This window comes from Mirounga leonina, unplaced genomic scaffold, assembly GCF_011800145.1.
Source record: "Mirounga leonina isolate KUSES-001 unplaced genomic scaffold, KU_Mleo_1.0 Mir_166, whole genome shotgun sequence".
Lineage (NCBI taxonomy): Eukaryota > Metazoa > Chordata > Mammalia > Carnivora > Phocidae > Mirounga > Mirounga leonina.
Genome location: NW_023270418.1, coordinates 14902180 through 14912956, shown reverse-complemented (window position 1 = coordinate 14912956; position 10777 = coordinate 14902180).

Below are 10777 nucleotides of genomic sequence, written 5' to 3'. Positions count from 1 at the left end.
ATGGAGCCCCGCATCGGGCTCCCTGCTCAGTGGGGAGTCTGCTTCTCCCTCTCCCTTTGATCCTCCTCCCTGCTTGTGTGTACTCTCTCTCTCTCTCTGTCTCAAATAAATAAATAAAATCTTAAAAAAAAAAAAAAAGAAATATTACTCAGTCCTTAACAAAGAAGGAGATCCCGCCACTTGTAAAGCCACAGATGGACCATGAGGGGATTATGGTAAGTGAAATAAGTCAGACAAAGAAAAATACTGTATGGAGTCTCCCTTATATGGGGAATCCAAAAAAAAGAAAGCCCAACTCATAGAAATAGAGAACAGACTGGTGGTTGACAAAAGTCAGGGGTGGGGGTAGAGAAATGGGGACAGTGGTCAAAAGGTACAAACTTCCAGTTATAATAATAGTGACGACAGCTAACAACCCCACACTGTACGTCTGAAAGGTGCTGAGAGAGTAGATCTTAAAACTTCTCATCACGAGAGAAAAAAAAATGTGTAACTCTGTGAGGTGATGGATCCTAAGTGAATTTACTGTGGTAATCGTTTTTGCAGTATACCCATATATCAAATTTTTTAAAAAGTCAACTTAATTCTGTGGTTGGGGGTCAAACACGGGAGGACCGCTTTCTAGACAAGGAGATTCACTGGCAGGGTCCTGAAGGGTGAAGAGGAAACTGTGCAAACACAGACACGGTCTAAATCAACAGTCGGACCAGACAGTAAACAAGGGCATACACTCCACACATAATGGCTGCATTTAGCTGTGGGGGGAGGAATGAGCCGCAAGCCACCATCCCTTCTCAGAATCATTTCTAAAAATCCAACAGGAGACGGGCATCGCTTGGGCACCAATACCATCTCCAAGAAAGTCAGAGCAAGGGTTATTTGTTTCAGCTGACCCCACTGGCAAGGTGAAGGGAGTATTCCCACTGAGGCCTGGGTGCCTGGGCACAGAAGTTGCTGGAAGGGCTAGGGGATGGAGGGACTACCTCTGCAGAGCCCTCCGGCGCCGTGCCCGCTAGGATCCACAAGCCAGACAAAAGCAGAGCCCAGATTTCCAAGTAAATCAAGAGGAATTTTGTTGTTATTTTGTTATTACTATTACTGTTTACTGTGGAATGGTTTCAGCCTTCTCCCCGCCCCCATCAGTAACACTACCGATCTGAATGGGGAAGGGAGCACAGAGGTCTCCTCTCCCCCCAACTCTTGTAAATCACTGTGTGAAATGTATGGGGAGTGAATTCATGTGAAGCGATGGATTGAAGTGCTGGGTAGACAAGAAGGTCCAATGCCAGGCAACAGGCTTTGGAACAAAAAGCAACAGCGACACCAAAGCCCAGGTCAGGTCACAGTGTCCTGAGAGAACCTACAGGGGGAGGCAGATTCAACAACCAACTTGCACCAAATCTCAAGTTTTTGATGAGTGGGGACTATCAGGGCCAGATTTGCCTAAATTTAGAAAAATCAGGAAATGCCATGGTGTCCCCCCATGCACCAAGGGGCAATTTACCACACACACACACACACACACACACACACACACCCTCTCTCCCTCTTTCTCTCTCCCTCCAAATTTGAATCATTGTTTCATAAGAATTTTCTTTCCATGTAAGAACTATTCTTCAAGAGCAGCTTCATCCAAAAGAACTTTCTGAGATGATGGAAATGTTCTGCCTCTGAGCTGTGCAAAAAGAGAGCCAACAGCCCCATGAGGCTACTGAGCCCCTGAAATCTTCCTGGTATGAATGAAGAACTGACTTCCTGATTGATTTTATTTAATTTTAACCAATTTAAAGTGAAGTAGCCACATGTGGCTAGGAGGTAGCTTATTGAGAGAGCAGGTCTACAGCATCCGTCTTACTGTCCGCATAGTATTTTAGCATTTGAGGGGATAACTCACTCTCTAATGAGTCTTTTGTCTGCTTCCCGTGTCTCACCATTGAAAACCAGGCTGCCACACACATCACTGTAGCTGAATGTTTGTACACATCTCAAAACTATTTAATTAGGATAAAGTCCTAGAAGTGAAATTGTGGAGACAACGGGGAATGATGTTTCTTGGCTTTTCCTATATGTTAACACCATCCACTTACAATAACATAGATGTGAACAGTATCTTACCTATTACTAGATATTTTTGAATACACGATTCTCATGGGATCAAAACCACCACATAAAATTAGATGGGGCAGATAATATCCCCTATGTACAGACAAGGAAATGAGCTGAGAGAGCTCGCCACTGACTTGGTTGGGTTAGGTGGTTTTTATAGCCACCCAGCCATTCTGGGTGACAAATGATGTCAGACCATTTGTTGCCCCCCATGACTTTAACAAGGAAGAATGCTTATGCTATATTCACAAGCGAAAAGAGCAAGATATGAAAATACATTCCCAGCATGATCAGAAGTATGTACAATAGAAGAAAACAAACCAATGTGTTAACAGTCTTTAGTCTGTAGCACTGTAACTTGTGTTTTTCTAAATTCCTCTCCAAATTTTTATAATAAACCTGAATAATTATTAAAATAAACAACTAACATTTAGTGGGCAATTGTAAAAGCTAAATGCTTTATGTGCAGTATCTCATTTAAACTATTTCCACATGGCAAGGACCATTATTATTCCTATTTACAGATGAAGATACGGTGGGTTGATAAAAGTTTAAGAAACTTGGCCAAGGTCAAGGCGGTGAGCAGGATGCGAACCCAGGCTGACTCCCTTGAAAGCCTATAACCCCAGCACCACATCAGCACTTCCCCGAACTTCAATATGTGCATAAATCACCTGAGGATCTCATTTTTCTTTTTTTTTTTAGGAGGGGGAGAGGGAAAATCTTTTTTTTTTTTTTTAAGATTTTATTTATTTATTTGACAGAGAGAGACAAAGCGAGAGAGGGAACACAAGCAGGGGGAGCGGGAGAGGGAGAAGCAGGCTTCCCATGGAGCAGGAAGCATCGGCTCAATCCCAGGACCTTGGGATCATGACCTGAGCCGAAGGCAGACGCTTAATGACTGAGCCACCCAGGTGCCTCGGAGAGGAAGAATCTTAAGCAGATTCCACGCCCAATGCAGAGCTCAATACAGGGCTTGATCTCATGACCCTGAGATCATGACCTGGGCTGAAATCAAGAGTCCGACACTTAGCCAACTGAGCCCCCCAGGCGCCCCTCATCTGAGGATCCTGCTAAAGTAGATTCTGGTTCAGGTGATGCTGGTTCAGGCATTGCTGGCCTGCCGACCATACTTTGAGTAGCAAAGTTATACATGATAATCCTTACGCTGTAATCTTAAAGGAGAAAATACACTCTACTCAACCAGGAAAATGTCTGCTCATACTTTAAAAACTATCAATGCTTGCTAATCTATAAAAGCAAAACGATACTTTCCTTCTCAGTAACTTTCTCAAAGCCTTCCTGGCCATCCCTACGGCAGGCCCTAAATTGCCCTTGGAAACTCTCCTGCACAGACACTGGCCCTGGGCAGCCACCATGCTGTCAGACCTGCTCAGCCCAACTGGAAGCTTAATCAACTTTCTCATCTCATTAGCAGGGAGGACTTTTTATGCCCACAGCTTCTGTTAGCAAACACTTCCCTGAGCCCAGGAAGCAGGTGTGTGGAAGAACGCCTGCCCCGAGTGTCCAGAGGAACATGTCAGGCCCCCCCCCACCATCCCCCACACACTTTCGGTCTGCAGTTCCCTCTTCTCATGGACATTTCCTTTGAAACATTAAAATTATGTAACCTTTAAGTATTTTAACCTTCCAAAATTTGGCAAGCACTAGCTAATTTTATACTTGAAGAACCTTCCACAATTATGAATTAAAGCACCCTTTAATTATGTTCCTAATTCTTCATGTCTTTTTATATGGGATTATCAGATATTCATTGTTTAATGAACCTTTAGCTATATGCAGTAACCCTGTTTATCTATCTTAATGCTTAATGCTATGAAATTACTTATCTGATGCCATAAAAGTAGCCCTTGCATAATGGATTTTATTTCCCTAACTGTTCACTCTATTTCTGGCTCTTGATTTTTACTATGTCTCCTACAATGAATAGTTGGGTGATTCTTTTTTTTCAGTAAGACTTAGTGACAGTTTGTTTTACATTGATTCTTATAACTGATGTATTTATATCACTCTCCACTTTTCTCTAAGATTATATTTATTAATGCACTTCCCTCCTGGAATCATTGATGTGGTTTCAGCAGCAAATTTTTATTTCTTTTGAAATTGGACCAGAAGATAACATTAAGTTTCTTACTAGTTAACACTTTTAACAGTGATATTTACAAAACACAACTGTTTTCACCTTTTCCTCCTGGTAACTTCTCTTATTCATTAAGCAAACTATGCAAACTCCCTTCAAATGGAATTAAGATGCAGAGCAGTTTTTACTGACCTGTCCGAAACCCTTTTATATGCCACATGCTAGCCTCACAACATATGTCTAATTTATCCCCTGATTTTAAAATGGTGATCATTGCTTCCCTGTCCAAGACCTCTTCCTCTTTGTCTTTTTTAAGCCACGGGTATCTCTAGTAAAGATCTCTGTAGGTCTTTGAAAATGAGTGAGACCATTCCAAAATCCGGAGTAGAAATGATGTGCCACCAAAGGGCACAACTAGCTTGACTAGGGAAAGAGAAGGTTCATTCTTCCTTCGCCTGCTTCTCTTCTTCAAAATCACAGTCCATGTTCTTCGTGTCACCTCCAATCCTTCCAGGAAACTTACGGGATATCCTATTGTGTGACTGACATTATGCCAAGCACTGACTCAGAGGCTGGACCAGACCAAGGCAGCCATCAAGGAATCTGCCTGACCCCATTCTGCCCCGTGGAACTTTAATCACGCAAGAAAGGAAGAGTTCTTTTTTCTGTTGAGGATTGTGGCTGAGTCACATTTTATGAGTACCTTCAAAAGATCCCGATACTCTCTTCTTGATGCTGGGCAGTATTCCTTTCCCCGAATCTATATATTCCAATGTCTGAGCATCTCCAACTCCTCTGATATGTTTATAATTCAAACACTGGGCATCGCTATCATATTTTCAACATCTGTTAGTTTTTCCTGTATTGTCCTTACCACCTCCTTGGGCACCATAAATGACTTTGGGGCATGCTAAATCTCCACCTGACTGCATCACTGCTGCCCATCCTAGGTCCCACCAGGATGTTTCTCTCTAACACTTCCAAGGCTGGTTCTATCTTTCACTCATACAGAATATTCCTGACACAGGCCATGTCTTCAACCTCATCTCTTCTACAGTAGTTAGCACCAACTCTCTCCAGGCCTGCTTCCCCAGGACCCGCAGCCAGCCAGGCTCACGTGCTACTATCGTGCTTTTTAGTCAAGTTTATGCTGAGGCTTTCACAAAATCTGTTTTTGAAACCCTTTCTTCAGTTCTGTTCTGGTTTCTCTCGGCATCAACATTTTTTTACGGTGTTGGGATTTTTTTCTGATGAGACACCCTTTGTTGTTAGTCACCCTTCCATTGTTCCCCAAACCCCCCATTTTATTTTTATAATAAAAAACAAGTTATATTTAGAACTTTCCAAACCAATTGAGGAGTTTTTTTTTTTTCAACTGACCATGGAGCTACAAGTATGATGAGAACTCCTTTTTCAGCCACATCCAATTAGTTTAGTGACTCCCGGAGAACACTGCTCTGATTCAAGGCTGGGGCTGAAGGAAAGTTCCAGGGCCGCCATCAAAGACGATGCACTTCTGATATCCCCAAAGCGAACCTCACTGGGCCTTATAATAACAAGCAGGGATTTTTAATGCAATAAAATCAAACACCCTTTATGCTTTCATTTCTCTATGCCAAGAGACACACAAGTGTCCCACGTGGAACACTGGCTCCTTCGGTTTGCAAGTCTCCTCAATCAAGTTATTCATAAATTCCATGTCCCTCCAGCACCCAGTTCCCAAAGGCCTGTTCCAGAGTAAGCTAAATGGCTGCCCTCCCTCTCCGTGGCCTCTCTCCAGGCCTCTCTCCAGGCCAGAGACAACCTCGTCTTCACACTGAGCTATTTGTCTGTCAAAAATCACAGCTGGATCTGAGCACCAGCCAATTCACCCAATTAACGGTCTCCTGATATCACAATGACTCATGAAAAGGAGAGGACATGGGAGAGTTTGGAATCCTGAGGTTCGCTCTGCTCTGCCTAGAGCTATTAACACCTGGCAGGCCTGTGGCATTACTTGTTCACAAGACTCGACCCACTGCCCACAGCGAGGCAACGAGATGGGGCGAATTATTTTTTACTTTCTTTCCAGTGCAGTACATTAACATTTCACCTTCCACAATAAATAATATCAATGACAAGTTCAGAAAAAGTTCTCCCGTATGTGAACCATACAAGCTTTAAGCTCAGGGTCAGAAAAATTAAAAAAAAAAAAAAACAAAACAAAACAAAACTCACTTTTTCTTTTTTATAGGAGGCATTATAATCAGCACTTTATTTTTGTCTGAAAACCTATTTCTGGACTTTATAAACAGTGGGCCTTTATCTTTGGCCCCAGCGGTATTTGAGGGAAGTACTGACCAAAAAGAAATTGCTTCAGGTTGGCATTCCCACAAAATATTTCCATCAACAGGGGAGAAAAAAGTCTCCATCATTAATACATTCAAAGGCGAGTCGCCTGGTGTTGAGATAATTGCTTGTTGTTATTGTCCCTTTTAATAAAACAAGCCTCCACAAAGGCCAATTTAAATACCTAAAATGACAAGTTCTCCAAAGGGAGGAGTGGCAGAACATCAGTTTAAATCTGCCAAAGACAAGCCACTTGAATAAATCAACTTAGGACACCCTCTGACTCCGATGGATCTCTAACATCATTCTAATACAACAAGCATGGAATCATTATTGACATCACTACCCAATGATGGAACTGTCTAGCACAAGCTAGGGAGTACTCCTGCTTCCTGTAGCATACCTGAACTTGAGTTTGAGTGTCTATTTAATGCCAAAGCAGTAAAGCCAGTGGTGAAGAGCACAGGTCCCTAGCAGTAAAGCCAGTGGTGAAGAGCACAGGTCCAAGTGGTAGGATCTTCTGTGCCAATTCTGAAACCACCTCTTACCGGCTGTGGACGTGGGAAAATTACTTAGCCTTCTAGTTTCTTCATCTACAAAATGGCAGGGCATACCACCTACCTGAATAAACTGCTTGAAAATGAAATAAGATTCATGCACTGAGGAAGCATTAAATGAATTATGGTATATACATGTACCAGAAGATGTTTTTAAAGCTGCTTTTAAAAGATGGATAGATATATAAGAACTGAAAGATGGTCAAGAAAATGCATACCTTTGGTATTGTAACATGTTTCAAATCAGGATGTGCCTAATTTATCTTTAGTATTAAAACATTTCTGAAATCAAGATGTGCTCAAACAGCCAACAGCATCTTGTGACAGCACAGGGTGGACGGATGTTGGGATTTATCGGTCCTGGCACTACCTGGGTAAACGTGGTCACAGCCATTCATGGTGTCCTCACTTCTGTCCAGTTCTGTGCATTGACACTATGGCAGAGGTTGGATCCACCTGCTATTCAGAATGTCTCTTAAAAGATTACCCTAGGGGCGCCTAGGTGGCTCAGTCGTTAAGCGTCTGCCTTCGGCTCAGGTCATGATCCTGGGGTCCTGGGATCAAGACCCGCATTGGGCTCCCTGCTCAGCGGGAAGCCTGCTTCTCCCTCTCCCACTCCCCCTGCTTGTGTTCCCTCTCTCGCTGTGTCTGTCAAATAAATAAATAAAACCTTAAAAAAAAAAGATTACCCTAAAATTCTGCATTGAAATGAAAAATTATCATGTCTACAAAAAGGCAAGGAAACAGTGTAAATTTAGTGATAGGGAAGAAAATATCTGTCATTGGAAAAATGACGCAATTCTGTAATTTTCTGCAAAGCAAGAGCCAAGAACTTTAAAGCACTTAAGAGAGAGGGGCGTCTTGGTGGCTCGGTTGAGTGTCCAACTCTTGATTTCGGCTCAGGTCGTGATCTCAGGGTCATGAGATCGAGCCCCGTATCGGGCTCCACACTCAGCAGGTAGTCTGCTGCTTGAGATTCTCTTCCCTCTCCTTCTGCCCCTCCCCTGTTTGCACAGGTGAGCACCTGCTCTCTTTCTTGCTCTCTCTCTAAAACAAATAAACAAATCTTAAAAAAAATAATAAAGCACTTAACAGAGGAAGATACTCACAAAGAGCTGAAGCCTTACTGCAAAGAGGAAATGCCAAATACTTTGGAATAACTGAACTGTCCAAACAGGAGTGGGGGTGGGAGGAAGATGTAACCAATTCACCAGCTCAAAGCAGAAGTGACAGAATAGTATTTAAGTATTTACATGAAAAAGACATAAAGTGAAAACAACAAGTCAAAAGGCTACAAATACAAACAAGTATGAGCTCATTAAACTGCGCGTGCTTGTGTGTATGTATAAATCCCTATTACAGCTGAAATGATAGGTACCAGTTAACAGTAATTTAGGAAAGGAGAGAGGAATGTAACTGAAAGACGAAGGAAGATTTTAATGTTTTATTTTAACGATCCTGTTTTGTTTGAATTTTTTAATGAGCAGGTATTTAATATATTATTTGTGTCATGTTTTCAACTCAAGAAGATTACAAGAAAATAATCTATGTACAGCCTCAGCACTCTGCCAGAGAGAGCAAACCTTCAATGAGGGGCAGTCCTTACTATGCACCTAGATTCCACAAAAAGACACAAGAAATATGACATATTCACAGATCAATAAAGAAGGTTGTTGCACACAAGCCACAGAAGAGTCTTCTTCAAATTCCAGAAGCCAAGACCTATACAAGTCTCAGAACACCAACGTGTGTGTCCCAATATTCTAACTGGAAAGCTAAAGAAGCACCTCTGAAACCTGTTCAAGAAGGACCCACCCATTAAATATCCCCAAAGATGCCATATCCACATGCGCCCAGGCTCTGTGACGTCCCCGCAGCTCTGTTCCCATCACGGTCGGGGATGCATCAGTACACCTCCCATTCATGAACGCCTTCGAGATACTGCTTGCAGAAGAATGCCTTCCCAGGTAAAGAAAGAAGGTAAACAACTCCATGTCCCTCATCAGATCATCTGGTACTTCAAGGGCAAAGAACACGTGTGACACAGCTTCATGCCCCTAGAGCACGGCGCGGTGCGTGGACAGGGCCGATCTGGTACCGCGCTGATGAAGAGCCCAATAAAGCTTTGAAAGAATTTTCTAGTTGATCCAAAGACGAAAGGGAACCCACACTGGCGTGCTTGGGAAGCTAGAGCTCCTCCTCACTGGAAGGCTCTCGGAAGAGGACTGGATCGGAGGCGCAGGTGCCTGACCTGAGGTCACACGCACTTGTCCCCTGCCGGCCCGGCATCCCTCATCGTGGTGCCTCCTTTCTTCCTGCACAAAAGACAGCAGACAATGCATGCTGCTGGTCTGAAGAGAGGAGGAAGGAAAACACTCGAGGGAGGCTGGACGTTGAACAAAGAGAAACGACAGCTGGAAGGCAAAGTGTCTTAAAGGAATCCAAGTGTTCTAAAGCGACATGGAGCCTAACTCTAAAAAGACTTCAGAGAACAAAGTCCAAGATGAAAATTTCCTCCAAACCAACTTGCCGCTGGTGCCGATGATTTTCCCCGCCACCTGCAGAACCGACTCAAGTTGTAAAGCCCTTTGATGGGAAGGGACAAGGAATGACGGGGAGGGGAAGGGGCGCCGAGAGGAACAATGACTGCTCTGTAGAGCTGAGGAAGGGGGACTTCCAGGGTTAAGATTTCAACACACAGCTCCCAAGGCTGACTTCCAGGCAGGGCGAGCCTCCCCGGTTTAACATTCAGGGAACCAGGTGGCTTGGGTCATCAGCCGTCACCTTCCTCGTGGAGTCTCTCCCCAGAGAACCGAATCTACAATCTAAAATTCCGGAAGTTTTCACTATGATACAAGGGGAAGTGAGAGAAAAAGGGGGCAGTGCTGGGCATGTCTAGTTACGACTGTACTTTCCCACTGAACTTGTGGGGCGGTGGAAACAGAAAGCAGAAACCAGATGATTAAAAGATCCCTTGGAAGGAGGAGGCCACCCTGACCCAGTGCATCTAGAAGACATTTCTAGGATGAGCAGTCACAATGCTCAAGATGCATGGCGAGGGGGCTTGCTCACACTGGACCAGGGGTTCTCAACCAGGGGTGACTCTGCCCCCAGAGGGCATTTGGTAACGTCTGGGGACATGTTTGGTTGGCACAAACCAAACCTCCTGCGGGAGGTGAGGAGGAGGAGGAAGCCGCTACTGGCATCTAGAACCAATGATGCTGCTAAATATTCTAGAATGGCAGGGCAGTCCCCATAACAAAGAACTATGCAGCCCAAAATGGAGCACAGAGGCTGGGAAACTCTGCACTAGACCAACCCAATCCCCACAACCACATCCAGGAACTCTAACAGCCCGGCCTGAAATAAACATCTGCCATCCCTCTGACTGGGCAGTCGCCCTATCACAGAAGTCCACTTACCCTGGTAAGCAATATTCAACATCAAGCAAGTGATGCGACAAGCAAATGCTGCATCTTCAAAGTACCTGGCTGCTCTCTCAGCCAACATTTTTAATGGCTCTCCCCAGTATCCAAAAAAGTAGATTCTTCTACAACAGTTACAAAGAAAGAAAGGCCCCTTTACACACACACACACACACATACAGGAGCGACCATCTTAAAAATCTCCTTGGTGGTCAGGTACAGACACTGGCAAAAAAAAAAAAGCTACCCAAGCATTTCCA